This window comes from Brassica oleracea, chromosome C7 (assembly GCF_000695525.1).
Source record: "Brassica oleracea var. oleracea cultivar TO1000 chromosome C7, BOL, whole genome shotgun sequence".
NCBI lineage: Eukaryota > Viridiplantae > Streptophyta > Magnoliopsida > Brassicales > Brassicaceae > Brassica > Brassica oleracea.
This window is the reverse complement of record NC_027754.1, coordinates 30,002,778-30,003,073: the sequence shown is the minus strand read 5'-3', so window position 1 is coordinate 30,003,073 and position 296 is coordinate 30,002,778.

Here is a 296-nt window from a genome sequence, read left to right as displayed (position 1 = left end):
GTGGGCACTATGTTTATCCTCTTCACATGACCACCATACTTCTTTCAATTTACCGCTAAACCGTCCAATTTGGCAGAAAATGTCAGGAACACCATCAATTGGATATGATTTCGATACTCCACCATCATCATATCTTCTAGGAACTCTTTTCCTCGTACGAACAGTTGGAGCAAAGTAGTATGATGTGAAGTTAGATGTTTCGGCTGTCAAACTTCCCGCAACTATTGAACCTTCCACCTTTGCAAGATTTCTTGCTTTCCCCTTCAAATGTTTCATCTGTCGCTCATACGGATACA